Source organism: Opisthocomus hoazin, chromosome 9, assembly GCF_030867145.1.
Source record: "Opisthocomus hoazin isolate bOpiHoa1 chromosome 9, bOpiHoa1.hap1, whole genome shotgun sequence".
In the NCBI taxonomy this organism is placed as follows: Eukaryota; Metazoa; Chordata; class Aves; order Opisthocomiformes; family Opisthocomidae; genus Opisthocomus; species Opisthocomus hoazin.
This window is the reverse complement of record NC_134422.1, coordinates 14,342,336-14,369,331: the sequence shown is the minus strand read 5'-3', so window position 1 is coordinate 14,369,331 and position 26,996 is coordinate 14,342,336. Positions and strand designations below refer to the sequence as shown.

Sequence of the window (26,996 nt, the reverse complement as noted above, 5' to 3'; positions counted from 1 at the left end):
TTGCTCCTGTGTCGGGGCTTGAAAGCGCTCCGGTGTCTTCCCCGCAGGCTGCTCAACTTCAGCCTGTGTGTGTGTGTGAGAGTGTGTGTGTGTGTGTGTATGTATAAAAGTATGTATATGTGTGCGTGCGCGGGGGTGCGCGCCGCGTCCCGCCGCCGGCCCGGGCTGATGGGCAGCAGGAGCCGCCCGGCACCCGCGGAGCCCCGCATCTCTCCAAACCGCCCCCTCCATCCCTCCTCCATCCCTCCGTCCGTGCCTCTCGGCGGCAGCCGCCGGGCAGGGAGCCGGGATTCGCGGCGGCTTTTTGGCGAGGAGCGGGGGGGGGGGGGGGGAGCGGCACAAAAGGGAAGGACGGAGGGAAAGTCCCTCCCACGCCCCCCTCCCCCAAGTTTATGATGGGGGTCCGGAGGAGCAGCTCTGCTCCGCAGTAACCGCTCGCCTGCTGAAAACTTGCTGCTCCGCTTTTTGGGTAAAGTTGATGCTTATTGTGTCTTTTCACTGTGTTTTTTATTCCCCTCCCCCCCTACCCGCTACTTCTCCCGCTTTTATCGGAGGTGCCCTGCCACGGGGCCGGGATGGGGGGGGGGGGGGCGCGTGTAGAGATTTTGCGAGGGGCTCTCCTCGCAGTGGGTGTCCGGAGTGGGGGGGAGGGATGTCCCGTCCCGTGTCCCCCCCGCAGGTGAGCGAGGCGGATGGAATCGCGCGTGTGCATGGGCCTGGTGTGTGCCCCCTCCCCGGGCGCAGGCTCCGCCGGGAGCGGGCTCCGGGCCGTGCCTCCACGGCCATTGTTTCTCCCGGGGGCTGCGGTGACAGCCCCGGCCCCGGGCCGCTGCCGGGACCCGGAGGGTAGCCGGGCTCCCGAAGCCAGCAGTGAGTTTGCCTTTTTTTTTTTTTTTTTTTCTACAAGAAAACATCAAGTTGCCCCCTTCCTCCCCGCCAGCCCACCCTCCGGGAGGGGCAATCTTTCGACAAGTATATTTGCTGAGGAATTTAAAAAATTCCCTGCTGCAACTTGATCCCTGGGTGATGAGGAGCGGCTTGGAGAGACCCGGACTCCAATCCTATTAAGGACTTAGGGAGCTGAGAGTTTCTCCCCGGGACTCGGTGGCTTTAAAACAATCAGGGAGGCGGGGAGGGAGATGGGCTCAGCTCGACGCCTTTTCTGCCTCCAGCGATTGCCATCAGCTCCCGGGAAACCCGACTTTTCCAACGCGGGGGCTTAGGACGGGTTATCCGTTGTCCCGCTGCCTGCCTTTCCGAGGGTTACGGGATTTTTTTCTTCTATATATTTATTTTTATTTGGCTAACCTGGAGCCTGGACTTCGAAACTTCCCGGGACGGGGCTGCGCCTCCGCCGCGGGTGCGGTGAAGGTGCGGGGTGCGCGCAGAGCCGTGCCCGCTCCGCGGGGCCGGGGCCCGGCTTGGCCTCCCGCTGCCTGGGTGCGAGTGGGCGAACGTCCCGGCGTGGGGGTCCCGGCGGGCCGAGGCAGCCAAACGTGTGCCTTTCTATAGGTGCCCTGGTATTTCATACAGCCCCGGGGGCTGGGAACCTGCCTGCCCGCCTTTGTGCGTGTGGAAATTAGCATTTTATTGGCGTTTATATTTTTACAGCCACAGATAAAGGGACTGGTTGTAAAACTTTGTCCACCCCCTGCCAACCCCTTTCACTTTTTTTTTTTATATTTTTTTGCAACTGAGGCTCTTGGGATGTACAAGAATTCAAAAGTAAACTTTTGACTAGCATGCTGCATAAAACAGCATTTAAACAAATATTGTATTGGCATGCACTATGGAGTTGGTGCCAAAAAAGTAAAGTAAATAAGCCAGGAAATTCAAAATATACAGAAGTGGAATAGACTGATTTGTTATAAGACTTGCTGATTTGATCTGTTTGTTCTAGCTACCTTGCTTTAAAAAAAAAGGTTTGGAATTTTTTTAGTTCTAAAGCCAGTTTACTTAACTTGGATAGAAAAGAAACTACACTGGCCTGGAAAAGAGGATCCTGCTAAATAATTGTTTATGCTCCTGGGATGTTTGAAATGCGTGGTAATTGCTGCATGCAGCAACTACAGTTGGTGAATTGGTTTGGTTTGACTTTTCTGATGGGTGGATATGGTAATTTGTATTTTGGCTGGAACTTCAGGAAATGTTGACACCTGTCAAACTTTGAATTGCAATAAAAGCGTCGTATTGAATGTTATTGCAAAACCGACAACTTTTAAGAAGTGAATGAAATTCATTATGGCTTTTGCACTGTAAACAACTCCTGGAAATTTGTCATTTGATTGAAAACATGACCTATCTGTAGCACTGAACAGTGCATGATCCACTGAAGATGAACTGTTAATCTATGGGTATGTGTATATCCAAGCCTCTGGTGTATGTTTGTGAAAAAGCTCATCTTTAAAGCAAGGTGAGGTAAGATTCACTTGATCTTGAATGTCATTATTGCTTAGAGTATGTGACTTTGAAGTGCCCAGAAATGCAACTGCTGTTCTTCAAAGAAAAACAGATCTCGAGGACTGTTTCCAACTTCCTTTCAATGTCTTTTTTTCAGTGTGTCAGAGGGGATGGATGTATACAGATGGACAAATACTGTTTGTGGTAGGTCATTCATTTAGAGGAAAATCAGAGCCATAGAAGAATTTGAACTGGATGCATATGCCAGTATAAATCTAGTGTGATTTCATTGAAGCTACTTCAGTTTATACTTGTATAAAAGAAAACAGAACTTGACCTCAGATATCCAGTACACAGCAGCCTGCATTCCCTAACATCACACTCAACACTGAAGTCACATTTAGAAAAGGCAGCCTTTTTGCAGAATGTATATAATGACCAGGATTTTTGGTATTGTTTTAAAAAACAGTTTAAACTTCTATGGCAAAGAACAGTTTTTGACTATGGTTTCTGTGACTCTAATGATATTAAAGGTTTATATCATAACTTCCCTTTCAGTGACACATTTGTAAAGAGGCTGTATGGGCTCTGAGGCTATGTGATCAGCTCTATAGGGGAAGGGTTATGCGATACAGCATTGTATAACTTGAAAATATGTTTTTCATGATCCTGATACTTTATTTCTATTTAGAGAGTTTGACTTTCTAAAGAGTTTTCCAGTCCTCTGGCCCCATCTTTTTTGTTTAAGGATGTGGCTGGGCATGTGACCTAATATCAGTAGCGTTATCCTCATTCTCTGCTCACAAGTACAGAGGACACTTGATTAACTGCACCCCCCCTGCATTTTCAGTGGCCTACTGTAAGCCAGTTGTTTGCGCTGTAGTCTGAAAGATACACAGATACTTCATGCTTTTGTACTCTGAGAAGTGCTCTGTTCATAGTGAAGTTTCCAGCGCAGATTAGTGAAGGCAGTGGATTCAGTAAGCAGTCACCAAAATCTGTATATATTTGTGCAGCAAACACCTATCTATTGCTCCATCACAAAGCCTCCACTTAATAATCTGGCCAAGGATTTCAAGGCAGCGAGAGTTTTTTTCAAAGAAGCTACTTAGGAACATTAGATGTGACTATAGCATCAAACTAATTAGTTGCCACTCCATTTCTATGAAGCTTTCCAGGGCTTTATAGAAATGTGATATTTGCACTTCTCACTTGTGGCTGAAGCATGGAGGTTAAGCAGCCTCTGCTTTTTGTCTGCTTTTTTACTGATGGGAAAGATTCCAGGGCATTGTTCGAGAGCTGCACAAACCCCTTCTATACCTGGGTAAATATTTTAAACAGTTGCGCATTTGGACAGCTTGCCACAAAGCAGTAAGTGGTATTCAGGGTTTGCTTCAGCTCTGTTCCCAGGGCACTTTTAAAGAAAACCAAAACAAAAAGATGTATTTGGGAATTAATGAAAACAACACTAAATAAAATAACAACAAAGAATGAATCCTAGTATGAATGACAGCAAGAAGGCTTTGTGTTTGAAGGCAGACTATACATGTGCGCCTGTGCATCTCTATGTATATGTATGCACGTATGTGTGTATGCACATTAGCACGTACAGTTCTTGACCCATGTATACATATACGTGCATCTTCAAGAAAATAGCTGGTGTTTGCTGTACAAGTAGTGAGAACTGGATCTTGCACGGTAATCTTGATAGTTGAAGGGGCAAAATTGCGGTTTCCCTTGTGAACAAATGGCTGGAATGGAAATGCTGGGTGCACAGGTCTGATTTTCTGCAGGCCGGTTCCAGTTGGGAGTGAATACACATTAGATGTGTGTAGTCCAGGAGAGGCCGCAGAACTTCTCTTCATTCGCACTGTCTACTGTAAAACCACTTCTCATACCCTTTAACTTCTTATAAACAAAACAAAACCAAATATGCAAAGCTGAAATGTGCTGCAGGAAGGGAACAGGAAAGTTGTTGTCTTGTAATTCAGAAGTTCAAAGCCATAAAAATTGTTTCGGATTTGTGAATATTCAGTACCACTGCAAAAGAGGACTTGCTGCCTGGAAGTGGACACCCAAATTAGAAAACATTTGAAAACAGGGTCCTTTGGACACCCCTTGTAATGGGTGGAAGCCTTTCTGCTACTGTCATGGGCATGGCTGCCCAAATACGTTAGGCACTGGTGAATCTTTTCTCATTGTTTCACAATTATTCGCTATTGGTTGTCACCTTTCTGCAATTATAAATATCCCAAGAAGAAACAATACAGATTAGAACTCTAGGTACCAGGATCTTTGTACTGGATGTATTTCTTTTTACTTTCTAAGTGTTCTTTTTCATATGAAAAGAGTTTAGCAGCTTTATCCTTATTCAAGTCTTTTCTTTTTGTATCTGCTGGGGAGAAAACCATTAATTTTGAGGAATGGTGAGAGTAAGCCTTAAGCTGTCTTTGACATTTTAGTTTAACTTGAATAGGTAAATTTTTTTTTTTTTAAAGAAAACAAGTTGGTGGGAAGTGTGTTTTAACTGTGAGCGCCCGATTTCGACCATTAGCATAAGAAAAAAAGTTTTAGTGCATTTACTATTGTATTGAATGAAGAGTTCCAACAGTCAGGGAAAAGAAAGTAAAAGGCTGTAAAGAAATGATGGTCTATTCAGATTATTCAGCAGCCCAAAGCTCTGGTCATCTGCCTCTGAAATCTGTGATCGGGATATCACTTTTATCTTCCTGTGCCTTTCTCTCGCCTTTTTCACATGTTCACTTTTGTCGAGGTTTATTGATCACGTTTTCTTCTCTGCAAATCTGTGGAAAATTTAATGAACCAAAAACAACAGAGAAATAAAAGGAACTTTTTATTCATTAGCACTAGATTGAATTTTCTTCTATAGTCACTACCCTCTTGCCTCCCATGTGTGTCATTGTGTCCCTCCTGCAGCACTTACAGTACTTACAGTGGGGATGGCTGCATTATGAATTCTCTTCCAGGGATAAGTTTGTTTAAAGTTGTGATCTCATGGCAGATCCAGCCCTGCTGATTGTCTCTTCTTCTCTGCCCTCCTGACATCCAGATTCTTGACTGTGGTGCTTCTGCCGCTAAATACCTTAAAATGTGTATTCCGCAGAGCATTTACCTCTTCAGGAACGAAATGTATTTGCTGCCTAGCAATTAAACCCAAATTTAAATGATTGCAGATTAGTAGGAGTTATTTACAATCCTGATTGTTTTGGTGCTATGATCCTTGTTCATTACACATCTGCTTTGCCGTGGTGCTGCCCCAGAGCGCTTTGTGATGCAAATGCTTTTGTTAACTTACAAATAGTTTCAATATCTAGATCATCTCAGGTGACATACTTAAGTCTCTTCTTTTTTCCCAGATGGACTTAAAAAGCTGTAATTAAATGTGGCTTCCAGAATGATTGAGCTTTGCTAACATTTTCCATGGAACGATTTACTTGAACTCTGGCACTTTCTGATCCTGTCACTGGAAGATTTTTCAATAAAGGCCCTTTTTAACATTAATTTCATTTCATTTAGTGCAGCTTGTAAGTGTAGGGAAATGAGTTAAAATGGAGCATACATCTGCCTGAGAGATTTCTTGGGTGTTTCTTGATTCCAAAGAACTTTACTGCTGCTCTATGTTAAGCGCTAAGGTGTAAATCCCTGGGGGAAGGAAAACTACAGTTCAGTAGAATAGTCCCAAAACCTCCTGTAATGAGAAGTACCATCAACGCTGATACTTTTAAGGGATGAGCTAAAAGCGACAAAAGGGCATCCGTACTTGAGCTTGCAGTTTCAGCTACAGCGATGGCACAGCTGTGACTGCATCTGTTCTGCTGTGCACTGGGCGACTCTCCGTTTTGTGGGAATACACACCTGCAGTCTGAAACTGCCTCTAAACCAGGAGAAAGGACTTTGTGCCCAGCAGAACGAGCCCTGCAGGGAAAATCTGGGCTCCTGCTTAAAAAAAAAAAAAAAAAAAAAAAAAAAAAGTAGTAATAAAATCTTCTATCCCATGCAAAATGTGGGATTTTACTGTAGATAATTCATTTAGATGAAACCGATAAAATCTCGCCAGAGGACCATGCTTTCTCCGGGATGCTCTGCTGCACAGAGGAAGCCCTTGTGGGTCCAGCCCCTTGGTGATGAGCCAGCACCCTGTGGCCACAGTCCCTCACCCCTGCCCTGAGGTGCCAAGCTCCCCGGGCAGGGGACCGCCGTGTCCTCCCCAGGGTCTGCAAGGGAGGGTCAGCAGTGCGGGTTAGTTCCTGCAGCAGCGGTGGGAGAACTTCCAGTGTTACAAATACAATACATGCCACTAATACTATTTTCAGCTTGGAAAGCAGCATCCCTAGCTAAAATCAGTATGTTGCTCCCCTCCATACTGAAATATGGAGTCCTGTTAGAGCCCCGTTTATTGCTCTGTCTTCAAAAGTGACGTCTGTTGATTGCGACGGTGTTAAAAGAGCATCAGTTCCCAACAGCAAGATAGCTCCTTTTTAGAGCAATCCTCAGCAATGCCTCTTTGTGCAGAGGACAATGCAATAAGTCAGACAGGACTTTCAGAGCCACCTCTATAAGGAACTGTAAGGGCTACTGAAGTACACTTGTGTTAAGTTGAATTGATTGAAATTTAATGGCTGTTAGTAGCTATGAATGGTAATGATTTTCTAGAGTATCTTCACCAAGCTTGACATTAATAACTGGAGAGTGTGTATGTGTGACGCTGGTGTGTTATTCATTTTTGAAGATGCTTTCTCCCAGCCCTCTTTCTCATAATTTAGTTGTTTTGATGCATCAGAAAAAAAATCTTGGGCTTCGAAGAGCACATACATCTTGTCAACACAATTTTGTACTCATGATTTTTATTTTTTCCGATTCCAACATAAATCAGACTACAATATAGTGAGTGATGAATTTGTTTTACATGCCATCATGAATTAATGTTATGCAAATAAAAACTTTACAGGTGCCATGATTTACTTAATAATTTCAAGTTCTAATATTTAAGCTCATTCATTATGTTTGAGTAAAAAAAAAAACACAGCATGTTCATATTTTTAAACGTGAAATGTGAGATTTGTGTGCATTTGCTGTGTGTAGTTGCTGTGTAAGCACATTTGATGGCTAAGAAAGAATCAATCAGTGTTTGCATTCGGGATCTTATTCCGGTAGATGTTACAGAGACATTTCAAAGAGAATAATCAAATATGTGCATGTGAGGAGAGGAAGATGCTGGTAAGATATCCTTCAAGGATATAAAGAAGCAGAAAACTGCCAAAGTAAAGTTTTTTGGCCTTTAGAAATTGAGTGGAGGCATGATTTTGCCATTCAAAGTTGCCTTTATTTCATCCTGAACAGCTCGCTGTGAGCTGCTCCCAGACCTGCCGTCTTCGCTTCACGGTGAGGAGAAGCAGAGGAGGTGGTGAGAGCTATAGGCACCCTGGGTCAAAGGTGAATGCAAATGTGATCGCGGGGCTTTCTGGCTTTGATATCATTTTTAGTGTGCTTCCCAAAGGCTAAGGACAAGGGGGAGAAAGTTTGACACATAAATACATCTTGAATCTCTGAAGATAAGAATAGATTTTGACTTTATTTCTCAAAAAATTGAGGTCACTGTGGTCTGATGACAGGCTGAAAGCCCATCACTCAATTTTTTTCTTTTTCTTACCCTTTTTTTTTTCCAAATGAACAGTCAGAAGCTTATTTTTGATACATAGTACACATTGAGTCAGTGACAGCATATTCAGGTTTTGAAATTTGTGGCCCCAGGGTCAAGGTTTAGCATCAACTTCCAGGCCTCCCTGCCCAGGTAGTAAGGATTTTACTGATTCTGCCACAAAAGAACCAGACCTCTTAAATGTGGTAACGTAGATGAATTAAAAGTGAAGCTTTACAAAATGTGTTTGCTCCACTGAACAGGGCCGTGTGTTTCCATGATTGCTACAGCCATTAGTCATGGGAGTAGGCTCAAGAACTGGTCCTTGACCTCTTCAAGCCCAGCGGACCATTGGCCAGGGAGAAGAGTGGTACTTGGCTTTTAGTAATTTTGACAACTGCTTCTTTTGCTGTGTGTGTTCTTGAAGAACTTAGAGGAGAAATTCAGCCTGACGCGCCATTAAGGCCGAGGGTTTAGCTGGGTGTTAAAGGGCCATTTGGGAAGCAGTGCACAGTGTATGTACCATGATCAAGTTAATTATGTTGCTTTGGCAACCACAGCTTTGGTATTTCCTGATTAGGGCTCCTTGATGGAGTCATATTCCAATATCTGGTGTCATCAACACTAAAACCTCTTGCAAAATCAGGTCAGTTTTGTCAAGAAGTGTTAGAAAAAAAGAGGTGAAGGATTTTTCTGGCTGTAAAAATTGATTTTTTACAATTAAATGCAGGTGTTGTGTTGAAATAAGTTTCCACTTAGAATTTTAAAATATAAATCCATTGTAGGAAATACAGTAGTAATGCAATTGATTTTCTAGTAGGCTCTAAGTGATTCTTTTAGAATTCCTTTTGCGGAGAATTTCAGCATTTTGGGGGTTTGTTATCTATTCAAGAAAATGTTCTTCTGCAATTTACTCCAAGGCCTCTGGCAAGGCTTGCCAAAATTTAAACTATGCATTGGACTTACACTGAGAAATTCACTGGTGCTGGAGGTGAGCTCATCCCTCTGGGACAAAGCGCATGGGGGAAGGTAGGTGGCGGAAGGCAGGTCTGGATCCGCGTCGAGGGGAGGGGGATGAAACGGGGCAGTGCTGGCAGCTGCTGGAGGTTGCACCATTCTCCCAGGAGCTTGCAAGGTGAGGGATCCTCCTCCTTTGCTTTCCAGAGGGCATTTCCAGTGGTGCAGATGGCAGGGGGATCTTTGCCAAGGCATTCGATTCCTTTAATCTCTTCTCAGGGCAGAGATAGCCAAGAGCAAGACGTCATCCAATCTGTTGAAGGTGGTAGATGAGCAGGGCTTTCTTGGTGGGGGGAACCTGCTGACAGTGACCTGGCGTGACTGTCTGCTGCCTGTTCTGGGCTGGCTGGTTTCAGGTCACCTTGGGTACCTCCTTATCTCCTCATGGTTTGCCGGGGAGGCACTGCCTCAGATTAGGCTGGATATTTCTGGTGTATTAAATGCAATCCGATGATGATGATGTGTTCCAGCTGTCAGGCTGAAGAAAAGGGGCACAGAATAACTCAGGACCCCTAGCCCAGGTCATTTTGGTGTCTTCCTCCTTTGCTGTGGAGGACGCAACTTTGCAGCCTAAGAGGATGTCCTGGCTTCACTCCAGTCCCCACCCCCCCCGTTGCTGCACGTGGAGTGACCAGCACATTCACAGGGTTTACCAGGAGAAGAACTTTTCAGTGCAGTGTAGGACCATCCAGTGCAGATGAAGAAGACAACTACCCAGGATGTCCTCTTCAAAGCGTCTTTTCCTTCTTTCCTCAGCTGCTCTCTTCTTCTGGCATGGTGGATGTTAGCCTTCCTGTAATGAAGGGGGAGCAGTTGGGGTTTTGTTGTTTTCTTCCCCTCTTTCTACATGCTGTTGGTTGCTAGGATGAGGTCTGTGTTTCTCGTGTCCCAAACAGCGTGCCCGCTGGGTGTACTAAACAATGTGTCCCTGTGAACCTCCTGTGTAGGTTGGACGGGGAGCTGTTGGCGCAGCAGTTCAGATGAAGTGCAGTGCTGCAGGTGCTCTTTTGCTGGCTGATTGCTTCAAATGTCACACCTCTCCTCAACTTAATGGCTACATTATTTCAACATCTCGTGTGAGCTAATGGAGTTTAGGCATCACCCGCTTCTCCCTCTCTCCCTGGTGGCTACAGATTTCTGGACACCCTTGAGATGGAGTTTTAAGGTCGTCGGTGGCATTTTTAGGTCACAGAACTGCAGCACCCTGTCTTCTCACCAGCTAATCAAGTAACTAATTAGTCCTTATACCGCTACCGTTATGTTTTTCCGTAGCTTTGGTTCAGCTCTGCAAGATGAAGCCTGCTAGAAAATGACATCTGAGAACTGTTTGATTGGAAACTTAGAGGCAGATATGGTCAGGAGACTCCATATGCCTGTGTTGGTCTGTGTACCTCAATTCGTCCATGTATATTAAGGCATCCAGCAAAGCACAGTGCTTAAAAACAGCCTTCCTGTAAGGCTTCTACGACTATGGCAGTGAAAATATCAAATACATGGCACTTCTAATTCCATTGTAATTTGGGTTATTTCTGCCAGATTTTTTTTTTTAACAAAAACAGCTTTGTACGTATATTACAGTTTATTTTAGTGTATGTACATCTCTGCACAAGGTTACTTTATCATGCATCCTGTAAACTGTTCGTAAGTTGGGACCTGGGCAGTGCAAAGCTTTGTGTGTATCACAGACATATTAACCCACTTTATTTCCCACTTTTCTCAGGTGTTGATGGCATCTGGTTGCGACAGATGCTTTCTGATAAAGCCTTCAGATCAACATGCCTTTGGAGACATCAGTGCTCTGTGTTGGTACTTGCAGACTGCTGTATCCAAATACTCTTCTTTAATTGTCTTATTAAGTAGAGAATTAAGCTCTGTACTTTGACTGTTTTGGTGCCAGTGATTCTTATTGCAGGCTTTGGCACAGCACTGCGTTGTGTTTTAAAGAGACAGCATCACTTTAATGATGTGGGAATTGAGTTGGAGGATAAAAAATCCACGGAGAACAATGGCTGAATGAGAGTACGGTACGTAAAATCTGATTTTATGTTCTTCCCCTCAGACTATTAGGTGGGGGGTTTTAGTTCAAATGCCTGTGATGATTTAAGAAATAAAAAGCAGAAATTCTCACTGCTGCCAGACCACAGGCTCCGCAGCGCCAGACTTGTAGACGAATGTCACATGTTGCTGTATGTTTTGAAAGCATACCATGTGTTATTCTTTAGCTGTCTCAGTCCTCCCCCCAGCTATCTCATCTTCTCCCTAGCCAACCTCACAGAAAAACTTTTAATGAAATAAACTCTCCTCTTCCTCCCCTCCCACGCAGACCCTGGGATGTGTTCTCCCCTACCTGTCACTCCACGCAAATGTCTCTGCCCATCAACTTGCAGAAGTAACTGTAACTTCACTTCATATAACACAGCCTCTCATGCTTTACATCAGGCACTTCTGACACCGACATTGCAGCTCATGTTGTGTGTTAGGATCAAGAGCTCACAAATGACTAAACATATGGTTAAAAGGTTTTTTTTGCATGGAATATAATATGTTTCAGTTTAACTCAGCTGTGGGTCTAGATAATGAACGTTTTCCATTAGAATCATTGCATTTCCAGAAACAGTTTTTCACTCCTTCTTTTCTACTGTCTTGGATTAATATTTCCTCCAGCTAATGACAGGACCGGACATGCAAACTAGATTAGAGCGTAGTGTGAATGCTATGAGCTGAAAATGCTGGCTTCTGGCTTTATTACCTACAAGGTTAAATGGTTTACTCTGAGGTCGCAAGAAGTAAACTGAAAGCAAACAGGCAAATTAATCCAGATCACTTGGGTCCCTCCCATGGCGAGAGTGGCTCCCAGGGGATTTGTCTCTAAAATGTTTTTTTAATCCCCCCCTTGCCCATTCCCCCCATCTCGCAGCGATGCAGAATTTTCCCACTGATGCCCAAATTGCGTACAGACGGGAGGTCAGAGTCCAGCCACACATGGGATACCTGGGTGTCACTCTGGGAGAAAAGCCGTGGGATGCTGCTCCTCCTCCTGGGCTGCAGTGCCAGGACAAATGCGGCAGAAGAAGAGGTGGCAATAGCAGCCCGGCACTGCGGCTGCTATAGGCGGTAAAGGCTGTTTCGCATCAGAGCAGCTCCCCGGGGCTGCCTTCCGCAGGAGGTCTGCTCCTGATTGCTGCAGGGGCAGGGGGCAGCCAGGCGCTTTCACTCGACATCTCTATTAAGTTCGCCACACCAAATATATGTGGCATGGGAAAGCCTGCTGCTTGGATTTTTGCAGAAAAAAGCATTTAAGTTGGTCCAGGGGTAGGACTTCAGCTCACATCTCTGAGAAGCAAGAAACTGTTGGGGAGTTATAGAAAAAAAAAAGGTGAAATGGGGAGGGCTGGGAAGACCAGAGCAGCCAGTACAAGGGATCATACATGCATCCCTATGTGTGCTACCTATAGGTACCTTCTACATCTCTGCTGAAAATTCATCATATTTCATTTGTATTCCTTCTATTCTTCCTTTTTTTCTTTTTTCCTTTTTTTTTTTTTGAGTGGGATTTATTCAAGTTCCTGCATCCAGCTGTACCTTGTAATTGTAGGTGGTGTTCCTGGCAGTCGGGGACCTTAGGTGCAGGATGTGCCAACAGATGTCCAAGTTCGCAGACATACTGGCTGTACTGGGGACTGGCTAGGTCTGCATACTTATTCTACTCAAATGTTGAAAAGTTGGGTGCCAGCCTGTGTCTTGGGTGTCAGGCTAGGAGTTCTCTCCCCAGTAGAAATGAATGATTTATTGGTTTCCTGTGAAAACCAGACAATAATAGAAAGTTTGTGTTTCACACTTAGGTGTAATTAGGTACATAGTGCTTGAATGATGAGGTGTAGAGTGTCCAGAAAAAAAGCTGGCACAACCCAGTGTGAGTGCAGGGTTTCCACTAGGCAGTGTCTCTGACAGATCAGTCTAACGAGTCCCACTGTGACTGGGACCTCCTTCCTCACCAGTTCCTCATGTTTACTGGGGTCATGCAGTGCTCGAACTGGGTACAGGGATCAGCTGTGTGGTAGTGGCAGAAGTATTGCTGGGACAGGGCAAGTGCCCTTGTTGGACCCATCAGCCTAAGGGAGAGCAAGTGCTGTGTCCTGCCCAGCTGAAATATATAGTTTGTGTCTACACGGAGGAAGATCCTCATCTCCCGCCTGGGATATCACAGGGGAGACTGCTGGAGAACTGAGGCAGATTGCCCTACAATGGGGTGCAGGGACCATGTAGTATTGAGGTAAAAAAGCAACAGAAAATCATGACAAACCAGGAGGAATAATGCTTCTACTCACAAACCAACTTATTAATTTTTAATTTTTTTTCTTTTTTTTTCAGTTCAGGACTGCGCCATGTTGATTGTAGCAAGGCTCTAAAACTGCTTGATCTTAGTGCTGCTCACTGAGACAAGGTAGGGAGGATTTTGGGCCATATTTGGTGATAGGCCAGTTTTTGTCCTAGTGAATAAAAGATGTATCTAAGGAGGTGTTTTAGCCTCTGTCAGAGTACAGCTTTCCAAATGTGCAGTCAGGTGGCACTGGTTGCCTTTATCAGTAGTTTGAAGGGACTGCAATAAAGGATTCCTGTCTGGTGCCATCGAAATGCAGCCTTCTCTCTGGAGAGCTTGAGGAGGATGGTGGAGGGTACAATTCCCAGGCACCCGGAGTCCTCAGAGATACAGAGATGAAGAGCTGGAGCAGAAAACTCTGCTGTTCATATTGACTGGTCGCCTACAGCTGGCAGCAGAGTTGGATGAGGAGTCAGTGCAGCTGATGTTAATGCTAACCCGTCTTTAGCATCTCACAGAACGGTTTTGAGCTCTCTGGAGTCATTTAACAACGCTAGCTCTGTGTCATCTTCTGGAGAAATCCCAGAAATGCAGTATCCCAAATGTTTTTGCTCCCTCAAGAGACCCTAAGTTGCAGTGCTGCAGGTTGCCCCCTCCTCCCTGCTGCCCTGGGCTGCCATGGGTAAGAGTGTTGCACAAGGGCCATTTGGAACATGCTCGCAACACCAAAGGCATGAAGCCCTGAATCAGTATATGTATCTTTCCAGAGCCAGGAGCATGGGTGACCAAGCGTTTTCACAAGACTGGCATGTGCAAGAGGGTAGCTTGACTTAGTCCCTTGGAAATATCAGTAAACATTGCAGCTTTGGCACCCTCATCAAGGAGCAAGAGAGCAAAGAGCTAGTGAGCGATGACTGCTTTGTGAGATAAAGTGTGATCAAGAGGGCTTTCTTCCAGCCTTTTGTGTGTTATTTTTTCCCTTTCATGTGGACCCCTGTGACCTGTTTGTGCTAATGTGCTAGACATGGAGCTATGCCTTGAAACCCTCCAGAGCTTGTGCTAGAGCAGAATGGCTGCTTACTCTGCAGCCCTCCATAGACGGCAACTGGTACACGTGTTCTGCAGCGTGCCTTGTCCGCATACAAGTATGCAGGGGCTGGTCAAGATAGCGGCTATAAACTAGAAATCTCCACCAGGTTTGGGATTTGTGTTGCAGTGACAGACCTTTCCTTTGTAACCTTGTTATGGTGGCACATGAGAAGCTACCAGAACCTGATCACCTTAATTTTTGAAAGAAGTAGTTGTAAATTTGGTTATTTCCCATGGGGCTTCTCAGAAAGCAATGCTTTTCCTGCCCTTTCGTTATCTGAGAGCGCCTTTCTGGTGGTCTGCAAAGATCACCTTATCTTTCAGGGTATGTGTGGAATCACATGTTGCGGCTCTGGTTAGTAGCGATGCCTGTGTGGATTGTCTTAGGCAGAATTACTGCATTATTTTGTGGGAAGTTCACAGACCTTTTACAGGCTATTTTTCTAAGGGAGATCTTTGCCTTACTTTCATTGATCTTCAGTGGAAAAGCCAGTGCCCCACAGAGGAGAAGGCTGGAATATGAAATTAGCAGTTCTCTGCTCTTCTGGACCTGCAGGCTAATGCAAAAGCACACTTAGCTCACAGCCAGCCATGGCATGTGCTGTCTCTTGGCTCACGTGTAGTTAAGGGACATGAAGCAGACCCAAAAAGACAGGTTCCCAGGTAACCTGCTGGCAGAGGAGGTAAACACCGCTGGTGAAAGAAGGGACATAAGACACCAAACCTGTAGGAAACTAGTCATCATTAGTTCTGCAACCTGTCAGACAACTTGCATTTTTTTATTAACTTTTTATTAACTTTTTATTACGGCAAAAGTGACTAGAATAAAAATAGTCTAGGTGCCAAGGGGATAAACAGTGAATTAAAAGGATTAAGGTCTGAAAATCTTATTGCTTTTAGAAAGATGTTATTAAATTTACTAGCTGAAGTTAAATTTACATGGCTGAATTACTTCTTAGCTTAGTAGTGAGGTTTGCGGGGAAAAAACTGTCTGTTTAGGTGTTTTAGAAGGACTTAGTCCAGAATACATCATAATTCTTTAGGCCATTATGTAAGAGTAAAGCATCTATCCTTTCCATCATAAGCTAAACAGATGCTGACCAGTTATTTGAGTCTTCTTCTGGAAGTCAGCGTGATCCACACGTTGTGTATGAATCTGTAGCAGCTCCAGTAGGTAAGGTAGCAAACGAAGTATTCCCAACACTATGTTAATTATATTGCCAACCGCGATATTTTAGATTATTTCAGTTTTTGTAAACTCTTGAGACATTTTAAGATAACTTGGATTTTTTTTGAACATGTAAAAGCTCTTTTTTTTTCTGAAGATAGCCTGTAGCAAACTGATGACTGACAATGGCAGTGGCAATTCTATTTGAGGTCACCCTCAAAAAGCTTCTCTCCTGATACCCGGTGCCGTAGTCAAGCCCAGTAAATGACCAACGTGCTCCTGCCCTTTATAGGGTTCAGGGTTGCTGGAAGTGTGTGCTGGCTTCCTCTGAATCCACAGTGCTTGTGTGTGGCTCTTTTCCCCTCCACAGCTCCTCATGCGGCACACTTGCAGGTTGGACAGTGTCCAAATTTCCTCCCTCCTGGGGATTCCTTTGCTGTTAATTTAAGTGATGGCAAATGCGAACTTCTTGCCAGAGCTTGCTGTGTGTTTTTGGATGCTTTTTTTAGCTGTTCCCTGAGGGGGTCAGCTTTTGTCCTTCCTGATAGTACTTTCTGCTGTAGGGAGACAGGCCTTGAGCAGCAGCTGATAGGTCCCACCTGGCTTTGAGTGCGTCCCTGACGTGGCTTCAGTACCTAAGCATCTGTCACAGTTTTCAAAGATTTTTGCTTTGTTGTTGCCTGTACAAAGCTGGGCTTGTAATAATGTGAGTGTATATGTAATCTTTTTCTTAACAGCAGAGTGAATCATTCATGCCTAGAAAAGTGTGTCAAAGTTCCTATTAGACAGTTGTCTGCAGCACTGTAACTTGATGATTTTAGATGCTGAATGGAAATAAAAATTAGGAAAAAAAAGACTACTTTTAGTAGGTGTGCAGAATAGCTTTTCTCTTCAAAAGTCGTGGTGAAGACATGGTGTTAATATGAGACAGAATCAATGTGTTGAAGATAAGCGAGTGCCCATCTGCTGGAAGTCTGAATCAAAGATTAACAGGGTATCTTCTCAAACTGGGGGTGTGCAGATAGATCAGACTATGGTCTGGAAAAGCACTCAGTGCCCACAGTTGTCTTCTAGGAAGACCAGCAGTCGCCAGGAGTGTGCTAACTGGGAGTGCTGGAGGGCAGATCTTCTCTTTGAAGTCATCTGTGACTTTGCTCACCTCCCTCGGAGGGGTCTGCCCTGGTTATCAGGGGGAGGTTTCGGTGCCTGCCCCAGCGCAGAGCTCTGCTGTCCAGGGTTATTCTCCAGGGCCTTTGTCCTGCTGCGAGGCTTGTTGCTTGCACAGCTGAGAGCTGGTTCAGTTGTGGTTGTACCCTCCATCAGCTATTTTCAGTAGTCCTCCTTTTATTTGTCTAGACAGTTTTGCTGGACGAACTGTGCAGCAGGACGTGTTCACAGGATGGGGAAGAACAACGCTGGCTTTATGAAGATGCAGGTGTTGGAGGAATGTCGTTTGTTTATGCTGCATTTTGCAGTGGGCTTCCATGGGGCACTGCATTCTCTATGACCATCCAGGCTGCTTTTAAAAGCAAAGTACTTGGCTTAGCACAGAGGTACGTTACCCCAGTCAGTGCACAGGTGGGGGAGACCCTGGTGCTATCTCCCCTTTCCTGGTGGGTTAAAAGTCTTTGGCAGAAGAGGTGGTGCATAGAAATGCTCTGTGATGGCACCTTGTAGACAAGTGGAAACAATAGTGAAGAAGTACTCCGGCATGGCCTCCTGGATGGAATGATAAACCCTCGTGTGAGAATGGGAGCAGTGTGGCGGGTGGACTGACCCAGCATTTGGTGAAATTACCAGGTGTCTGCTGGAGAGCACGCAAGCAGCAGTGCAGCACTTCAAAAGGGGGTTCAAATAAGAAAAACACCTAGACTATGAGGGGGAAAAACCAGAGGAGTAGACATCTAGGAAGAAGAATCTACTGGGATAATAGGGTCCTTGGGACTCAATGGCTGAGTATGAGGAGGCTGCAAATTTGCTGCTTTTGGTAACCTAAAAAGACCCAAAGAGGACTTGGGTGCTCGTCCTGCGGTGAGGAGGCAGCAGGGACTGAGGACATAGCACTGGTAACCACACAAAGTGTAATGCATTCAGGTCTGCTTCACTCCATTACAACTGAGATTGACAAATTGGAGAGAGTTCAGGAGAAAAAAAACTTACAAGAGAGCTTGAGGGATTGACTTATGAGGGAAGACCGAAAGAGCTGAATATGGATAACTTGGCTTAAAGGATGACAAATGGGGTGGTTGAGATATAAATCTACAAATATTTGAAGGGTGTAAACACCAAGGCTATGAAGAATTATTTAGAGTGGTACAATGGGGTGTAACTAGAAGTAATGGGATGAAATTTAAGAGAAGGCAAATTTCAGTTGACTAATGGGAGAAGCTTTTTGACAGTGTGATGTATTAGGCCACGGAATGCTCTTCCAGCAGTAGTCCTACTGCTCACTACTTAGGGCACAACCCTGTTTATTAAGAAGCCAGAGTTTTCCAGAGTCTTTATTAAAAACAGTTTCAAATCATGCCTTTTGGGTTTTATGTATTTGATGTGGAGGCATGCAAGCTATACGCCAAAACTGTCCTGCCTCAAAGCACTCAGACTGTGTCTGGGTGTGAAGTAGCCTCTCTTGGTATCGCAGCAGAGGAGGAGAGGGCAAGGGTCCGAGCAGCCCCTCGAGCCCCAGCTCAGCCCAGATGGCCCTTCTGGCATGGCGAGTTCAACTGGGTCGGTAGCGTCCACTCTTTGATCAGGACCTCCTTTCACCTCCCGCACTTCTCCCTGTCCAGGGGTTGCAATATTACCATTTCGGATTAGTTCAGTTATGGTGTCTGGAATAGACATCAAAGTTAGACAGCAACTCTGTGTAAAAACCAAGAAATCTCCCACTTCGCTTCAAAGAAATCAGGACAAACAGGTTCCCATTGATGCACATGGTCTATGGTCTTTCATAAATCCACAATACTGTACCTTAACTTTTTCTTTAGAAACTCCCATTTCTTCTCCTGCTTTTCAGTTCACTTGAAATGCAAACTAAGGTCAAAGGACCACTCTCCTACTGGCAGAACACACTGCATTGTCTGTCATTTTAAAACGTCCTCCACAGTAACTGAGGAAATGTTCATTTCTCTACTCGTTATGCCTAGCAGTGACTCTCTCGAATGCATTTTGCTTTTCCTTATCTTGAAAGGCTAAATTAGAAAATTAGGTAAACTGGATGCGCAAATCAAGTTAGAGCATCTCAACTAAAATGGTAGTTTATCTTCGGCGTGGGGAAGATGGCAGATTCATGTAATTAGAGAAACAAATGCAGCTGTAGCACTTAGCATACACTGGCAACTCAGCTATACTGTCGAGAGGGAGGACAGAAAACTTTAAAGCATTGGCATGCTTGGAGCATAAATGAGACAAGAGCTGAAAGTGTCTTTTATAATTGTTCTTAAATGTGTTTTGTATTGCTCATGCTGTCCCTGAAGAGGTCTGCGTCTGTTTGCTCCAGGGAAATTTCTAAATTATATCCTCTCTCGGTCTATGGGAAGAAAGAACCGTTGAGGGGTTGCATTCTCCTCCGGATTTGGACGAATATTTTCTTTGCTGAAAAATGCAGTCTTGGTCTCCTCAGAACTGGATTAATTTGGTGAAGTAGTTTCATAGGGAATTTTGTGTGAGGGGAGATGTCAAAACTATTGTGTCTTTATTGCAGACCTTACCGTCACTGAGGGCTGTGGTGAGAGCACACTTCTGGATAGGACAGCTTTGCTTTGAACCACTTTTCATGTCTGGGTCAAGGGTGGATGTGTGCTCAGACCCCCTCGTTCCAGGAGAGCAGCATAACCACTAAGCTGCCTCAGGTTTGCCACCTTGATCTGAGTGGTTTCCTTTCAGCAGAAATAAATCATTTATGTCTCTATGACTCCAGAATTCTTGTTTTTTTAAATTGTTTGGTTTCACGACTGTGCAGGAGTATCAATTATTCTCTCTACCTTATTTCTTAGGTCACTTTAAAAATGAATTTTAATTATGAACCTGAGGGTCACTAATAACATCTGTAGGAGACATCACTGGGTTTTTTTTTCTGGAGTTTGATTCATAATGCTTTTACACCTCTACTGGTAGATTTGGGCCCTACTGATCTTCAAGGCAGACTTTCCAGCCATACACTCCTCACAAAGAGGACGGGGCAAATGTGGTCAGGTTTCTTTTAAGTGTTGCTGCAAACTCTTCTGAACCCCCTTAGTGACATTTGTCTTTGCAAAGCCATGGCTTGGAGAACACCGAGGGAAGTGTTTGGGGATCATGAATGAGGGCTTGTGGGAAAGGGCACCTCAGAATAAACTGCAGCAAATTTGGGGTCACCATAGCAGTCCGGGCTACTTTCTTTGATGGAGGTGGTCTTGGAGCATCCTTGCAAAATTTCGATGTGTACCTGCAGCTTCCTGTCCTTCCTCTACCTCCTTGCAGGTGTGTCTGTACCACCCAGTTCCAGGCTGGTATTTTAGAACTAATCCTTCACAGCAGGGCTGGATTATGACCTGAATCATTTGGAGCATTTCCACCTTGTTAATCTGCAGCTGAAGGGCTAGGGAGATGGGTGGGAACCACAAAGTCGCAGCAGGAACTGTAGAAATTCAGCTCCCAGAGGCCAAGCTTGCAAGAGCCAACCCGTACAGCATGGCAGACTATAAGACACAGTAAGTATACTTTAATAAGAAAGGCAGAAAGTTGCCTTCTGTCCTTATCTGTTGAGGGCAATGAAAAATCTTGAGCCAGCTTGTGCAGTGAAAGGATTAATTTGTTAAGGGTGTTGGACCTGTGTGGATGTTTGATTAATAAAGCAGTGGGTTATCTTCTTACATTTCCCCATAGCAACTGCAAAAGGGTTTCAGAGGTGCATGGCCTTTCCCACTCTCTTTTTGCTGTGAAATGGATGTTTTGCTGACTGTCCCTCAAAATTGTAGACCAGTACACAAACCCACCTTCTGGCAGGACATGAAGAGAAGCTCAAATTATGGGATCAGCCTGAGTACAAGGAACATACCCTTCTTTTTCTTCTACCGTATGGGAAAACAGGCAAATGTGTGTCTGTGAAAGCCACACTGTGGAATCGGATTATTTTGACTCAGAATACATTATTCATTTTCTTTAGCAGCATTTAAAGTCTGGAGAGGTTTTAGCCAATTGTACTGGATGGTTGAACAGTTTCTCTGCTGTCTTGTGTCTTTTCCTGGGCTGTTATCCTCCATTACTCCCATACAAGTGCCCTGCCTTTATCTCCTGTAAATCCAGCACCTAGGGCCTCTGAGAGTGAAAGTTTATAACATTTGTTTAGCTTTTGGTAGAAATCTCTTCCAGCTTCCAAAGACAGCTTTTTAGTTCAGTCTGCTGAGTTGTAAACTTTCAATAGGAGAAATACCCTGGATTCAGCTAATGGCTTCAGGCCCCCAAGTGCTGCTGGTGTGCTATAGCTCAGTGTCCTTGCAACTCCATGTAGAAACCATGTGCTACCTCTGATTCTGAGTTTAAGCACTCCACACAAGTGGATTTAGGCATTCTATACTCGCAGTATATACTAACAGTACCTATTTTTGTTTATGTATAAATAAGAAGTCTCTCCGCAAGATCCACTGGAGGCCAAGCTTGGGGTTTAAAAAGGAATAAATAAGCAATGGAAGACTTATTCTGTCATAAGATGCATTGTGTCAACAGAAGTTTATTTTATTTACCTGTTAGAGTAGGAAATGCTCTGACTTGTTACAGTTTGTTATTGCTTCCTGTTTTGTTGGGTGCAAACATGGCTCTCAGTCACTTATGTGTTCTGTTTTCCCAGGAAAAAAAATTATATCGTCTTCTTTTTGCAGTTATTGTCCTTGGCAAAAGTTAGTATTTTATTTATTGTTAGCTGCCATAGGATATAGATGAACTAACTCACCCTTGGAGGTACATAGTTCACTCATTTACTTTGCACATTTGTTAAAAAACAATTGAGGAGGTAGCACCAGCCGTAGGTGATGGAAGTTTTTTTTTCCTCATTGCATTCTCATTTCACAGCAAATCCAGATCAGTAGTCACTGAAGGTTGTGAGAACTAAGGGCTGTTTGTTCTGCCCATCAATACCCACACAAGTACTTTCCAACCATGCTTAAAAAAAAAAATGACTGAGCGTTATATGCCAGAGGCACATGTTAAGAAGCTGAATCACAGATGGACAGTTGGGGGTGTGAGGCCACCTGATAATAGAATCTGGGTCTGGGGACCCTTGGCTCCCTGTGCTGGGAATCAGACTGCTGCTTCACGATGCTCTGTGCATTGAGTTGCCTTTGAGGTCAGATTTGTGGTGACTGATGGTCCCCACCTGGGTCCCACATGTCCTGCAGAACTTGGAGATTTGCATTGCTTAAGGTCTTGGCCATCAACCAGCATTGCAGGATACTGTATTCTAATGCCAAACAAATTTCCCAGGATTTATTGGGATGTTCAGAAAAATCAGCTGTCTTTGCAGTACATCCACCCTGGATGAATGATTTCTTGTCACTTTTCTCTGACAATATGGAAAACTGAATGGCCGTGACTCTGAGCTATGTCCTCAGCGTCTCACTCGTGAGGGCCAGGGGGAAAGGACAGTGCTGGGCTCTGTCGGTCTGTGCCGTAAGTGCAGCTCCAGCCCCTCTAAGTTAACATCGGATGAGTGAGTGACAGGGCAGGTTTAGCAATGTCCTGGCAGATTGCTGACGAGGTCATACAGCCTAGTGCTGGGCTGCCTTGGACTGGATAGCCCCAGCCTGGAGGTGTCTGACATGGTCTGTTCACAGCACAGACATGTCTGCAAATGACTTCCAGAGCTGCCAGGCTGGGGACTTTCACTAGGCTAAAACTCCCTTGGAAATGTAGAAATGAAGATCGGATAATTAGCAACCAACCAGTGCTGGTCCCCTGAATTGGTCTTCCTTTCTTATGGTTTTCACCCATAAATCCTGATAGCTGTTGGAGGGGCGTGCGTGCATGTGAGTGGGGAGAGGAGGAGAGGACTACTGGTGTTGATCAAACTGGATTTTAAACTCTGGTTTGTGTTGAGCCAGAAGGACTTAATCATATATGTTTAACAAGCGGCGAAAAGCAACATGGGACTTGGGTAGACCATGTGTATAACTGCTGCTTGGGGTGATTGAGAGCTGCCGAACCAGGCTTTAGATTTTGGAGATGTGGTACAGACACAGAACTGTGCTGGTGTCCCTAAACTTTCCTGGTTTTGAATAACATTTTTCTAGCTGAGGTTTTGCAAGTATGAAGCCTGAAGCCAGCATAAGGAAACTTTATGATGTGAAAATTGAGTTTTCTCTAGTAAGCTGCAGTTTGTCAAAACAACAGCACACATTCCAGTTGGGCTACATTTTGGCAGGATGCAAAGATTTCATATCTCCCTTTGAATATCTGAAGAAAATGGAAACCTGGCATCTTAGTGCTGCATGGATTTCTACACATCCCTTTCACAGCTGGGATAAGCTACTCTGCTTTATCACACATTTCCCTTGTGTTATGAATCACCACCTTCTCTCCAGGCAGTTCACATGAAGGATTCTTCAGTCTTTGGAAGCTCATGTGTTTGGCTATGGGGAGTGAAAAAAGGTTGTAAAGGGACTTGCCCAAGGATAAGATGGATCTCAAATTTGGTTGTCTGACAGGAAAGGAATTGTCATATAATTGGAGCTGGTGCTAACTGATATTTCTGCTTTGGGGGCAAATATTTTGGGAAAATTCACTCTGTTTCCCAACAAAGCTCTTAAAAGTGTCTCACGGAAAGGAAATTCCATACGTTTCTTTGCTCTGGAAGCAAAAAAAAGAACTGGTTTTAGCTGATTATTCCAAAATGAAAGAGAGCAGCTGTCTGCTCTGACTCCCAGAACAGGGGGCTTAAAACCCCCCTAAGCTTCGTGTAGACCTTGGACTCATGGAACTCACAAGCTTTCTGGTCCTGCCAGCAGGCTGTGATGGGTGTCTGTGCTCCCAGTTGCAGAAGGCAGTCCACGAGGTGGGGCTGCCTGGGAACAGAAGAAGCTGGAGGCTTCGAATGTCTGCCCAGACAGCTGCTGAGAAATTAGGCAGTTTTCTGACCCGCTCTACCAGTGGTTAGCTCAAACTGATGCACAGCCACAGACATTTCCAGTGTAGACAACCTAATGTTTTCCGTTGGAAGCGTCTTGTGACAGGAGGCTCTTGCCCTCTGTTACGTGCGTGTTGGTGTGTATGCGATGTGTAGCGTATTGCTAATAAGGTTGTGCAAAGCCATTAAGGTTTGGAGTCTTGCTGGAGCAGAGCTCGGACGGGGAAGCTACTCGGTAGGTCACCGCTTGGGCAGGAGCTGAGTGGAGATGCCCAAGCAGTTGTCAGTAGGTAGTCAATAAACCAGGAATGTCCGAGTTATTCCCTTTCTGCTTTGCAGCCTCAGTATTTTAGAGCTCTCCCTATTATGAAACTTGCCCCTGTGTGAATTTACTTACAGCTGTAAGAACGATTTAGTTCCCTTCATTAGTGATGAAGAAAAGGTACGTAATAAAAAAGAAAGGATAATACATCACCTCATGTATTTTGTTCCTGGGCTTGGTGCATACAGGGCACTTTAAAGTATTAGTTGTTTCCAGATATAGTAGACATACTGTTGTGTGTTTTGGAAATCCTAACTGTCTAAGTAATAGGAGACCTCGGCCATACGCTACACTGTTCAACCTTTGCTGAGAAGTATGGAGAAACTGGTTTGCTCTGTGTGTGTTTCTGTGAATTATGGGCTGTGCAGATCGGCGAAGTGCAAATTAGCAGTCCTCTACTGTCCTGTCATATCTCGACTCACAAGAACAGAGTTCAGAAGTTCATTGCTCGGGGGAGGGAAAAAAAAAGAATTAAGAAAGTTTGCTCTGACTTACTTGCGCTTTTATGAAGACTGTCTGGAGCTGCATAACCCCTAGTGAACTTGTATCCTCCACCCCAGCTGCAGCCTTTCAGCTCCAACAAAGCCCACTCACTAAATCCAGGAAGCCGAGCGGCGCGTGGGTGAGCGACTGACTCCACATTCACACCCTGCCTGCTGTCCCTCCTCCCCAGCCACTGCCCTCCGAGCCTGAGAGCAAAACCCTCCGCATGTGTGCGTGGAAAAACTAATTCCTTACCAACCGCGGAAAACTGCACTTTCCGTTGAGTTTTTCCAGCAGCGCAGCTTTTTAGAAACCACAATAAAAACGGCGGGCTGCAGGATTTTTATTCTTTGCATACTTCACTGCACAAAAAGGGGCGCCAAATGTTTTTCTGGAAGCAGGATTTCCAGCCATGCGCGATGATTTAGGAGGGTGACAATATCAGTTTTCAAGAAAGTTTCATTTGGAAAACTTTGATATTTACTTGAGACACCACTGATCTATTTCCTCCACTTTGATTACTCCGCTTCCATATACATTTAGCCACTGACTGTTGTTCTTTTACCCTCCAAAAATCTGTTTTGATGCCCTAAATATCATCATCTTTGTTATGCTAACACGGGATATACAGCGGCTTCCAGAGAGAGAGATAAAAGCAGTGTTGTTTTACGGATCCTACGCAGTGTACTTTGCAGGAACTTTAAAAATACTTTGCACAGTGCTCCTTAGTGGGATAAATGTTCTTTGTGACCATTTAAAAAACATGAACCAAGTAATATTAACAAAGATGAGTAAGCACAGATTTGTTCATTTCACAGGTGAAGAAACAAAGCTCTGTAACACTTCGTTGTTGGTACAGGGTCTGGTCAAGGGTAGAAAGTATGAGGTTCAACCCGCAGGGCTATCACTTCCATGTGTCATGGTGACCCCAGTTTGAGGGGAATGAAAATTTAAAGTGACTAAGAACAGAAATAGTTATTTAGTAGTTTAGTCAGTAGTCTTTGCTGTTTGTGTGATGTGACATGCTTAGGAGATGTGTTTAAGTGACATGGTTTTCTGTCATTGGGGCAAAAAAACCACCCAGAACCTCAACTACCCCTGCAGAAGCTGTGATCTTTTGGATTAGGGAACTTCATGTTTTAAACAGAAAAGTTTAGATTCTGTGATGCTCAAAGACCAGAAATTTCCTTGGGAACTGCCAGCTCTACTGCCTGAAGTGAAGAGACTGGGCTGATGGGCTGATGGGCCAATGGGCAGAAGGTCCCTGAAGGAGCAGCTATCGACCTGAAGGAGCAGCTATCGAGGAGGAATGCCTTATCGACCCTGTGAATTCCCTGAAAGCAGGGAATGTGGCTATGTGAAGGTCCCGCTACCTAGTTTGCAGCTTTTGTTAAAACCAGTGGTTAGTGGTTTAATAAATAATAAAGCTCATGAGGAGAGCTTAATGCAGATTGGTTAGAGCTTTGCACATCTCCTGCTGCCTGGTGGCCTCTCCTGGGAGGCAGAGGACTTTCAGACTCACTGCACTTGGGGATGCTCTTGGTCAGTGGCAGTTTCTTAGGGACAGGGTCAGGAGGGGACTCGGAGACCACATGCCCTGTCTGGAAAGAATCACGAGCCCCCCATTGCAAAAACCGACCTTTGAGAGGCTGAAAAGTTGTCCTAGGTGCGTTGTGGAGGCACATTCATGGGCTTTTCTGGCCTGTCTGCTTGCACCAGGGTTTCCTGGTCTCTGCTGCTCGTGTGAGAGGACATATTTAGGACTTTTTTCTCTGCAAGGTGTTGGTCAAAGGCAACTTAAACTGATCCAGCTGTTACAGTCCTGTTTCCATCTTACCCTTCTGGCATTCATGTGGTCACACAATATGCACATTCAGATGCTGAAAACTGATCTTCTCTTTTTTTCTTTTTTTTTTTTTTTTTCCCCCTCTCTTACCAGAATCAGGTTTTAGGCTGTATCAGTTCTGTGAACTGATTGACACTGTAATTGCATTCATGTGAGTGCAAGAAAAAGGGAAGGAAGACGGGAACAGGAGGGACAATGGGATCACAGCATTCCAGGCTCAGTTTGGTGTAAGCTGCCTCTCTGGCTGCTGGGACAGGCTGCATTTGTAGTGGCTGCTGGGGCATAAATTCAAAGATAATGGGTGCAGGAGAGTACAGCAAATAAATCCATTGATTGACCCTCCGGGCCACTGGAGGTGATCCTGTATGTCAGCTGCCGTACAATCTAAATAGTACTGTCTCTTAGACTTTTTATTTTGTTTTATTTTAATCAGTTGGCCTTGCAGTGATTTCACTCTGTCATCCACACTTTGTCTTGCTTCTGTAGTGTGATACTGCTGCTATCGCTGACTGAGATTATGCTGCAGCTGGAGCTAAACCACTCATCGAGCAGCTCCAGAAGGAGAGCTGGTCCCCAGGGGCTGGTCTGAGCAG

At 44.7% G+C, this 26,996-nt stretch overlaps 1 protein-coding gene across 1 annotated transcript in view; it reads left to right on the top strand.

The window, feature by feature from the left end:
* Positions 1-412: 412 nt before the first annotated feature.
* GLI2 (GLI family zinc finger 2) overlaps positions 413-26,996 on the top strand; it is a 202,086-nt gene continuing 175,502 nt past the window's right edge. The window contains exon 1 of the mRNA XM_075430849.1: positions 413-469. The gene's annotated coding sequence lies outside the window, so the exon portion shown is untranslated. The remainder of the gene's footprint in view (positions 470-26,996) is intronic.